Consider the following 647-nt stretch of genomic DNA (forward strand, 5'->3'; position numbering starts at 1 on the left):
ATATGTTGGTAAAAATATATATACGTTGGTAAAAAATAAATATGTTGGTAAAAATACCGGTAATATGTCGGTAAAAAGAAATGTCGGTAAGTCCCCTCTCCCGCGTGACGTCAGCCTTCGCGCCTGCAGTTCCCCTCGCCCCGCACCCCCCCTCAGAGGATCTGGGTTAGAACCCCCCTTATATACCTACTAACATGAATACTCAATATAAATAATCAAACGTTTTGGCTCAATCATGAATCCTCTGCAGTGATATAAAAAAACTCAAGGTTTACAAAACGAACGCATTACAAGTAAAAGAATTAATTAAAAACTTTAATAAAATGACATGAATGTTATTCGCAACATTATAGCTGACAAGACCGTTACCCGACTAATATTAAGAAGTTCAAATTAATACTAGAAATTAGCCATAACTATAAAAAAACCATAAAATAAAATAAAAATATGTAAGAATAAAATATAATAAATAATTAAAACGGTTAATTTAAATTACCTTTGTTGAGCTTAGCTAAAAGTGCAACGATCTTGTCAATGATAACATCGCCACGTCTAAGTAAAAGAGATAATAACAAATTTATATACACGAGCATTAACATTGCGGCGACGACTCTTGGAAGAGAAGGAAACAAACAAAGTTTTATTTT

Source organism: Odontomachus brunneus, unplaced genomic scaffold (assembly GCF_010583005.1).
Source record: "Odontomachus brunneus isolate Ranch 3 - 2012 unplaced genomic scaffold, Obru_v1 Obru_scaffold_239, whole genome shotgun sequence".
NCBI lineage: Eukaryota > Metazoa > Arthropoda > Insecta > Hymenoptera > Formicidae > Odontomachus > Odontomachus brunneus.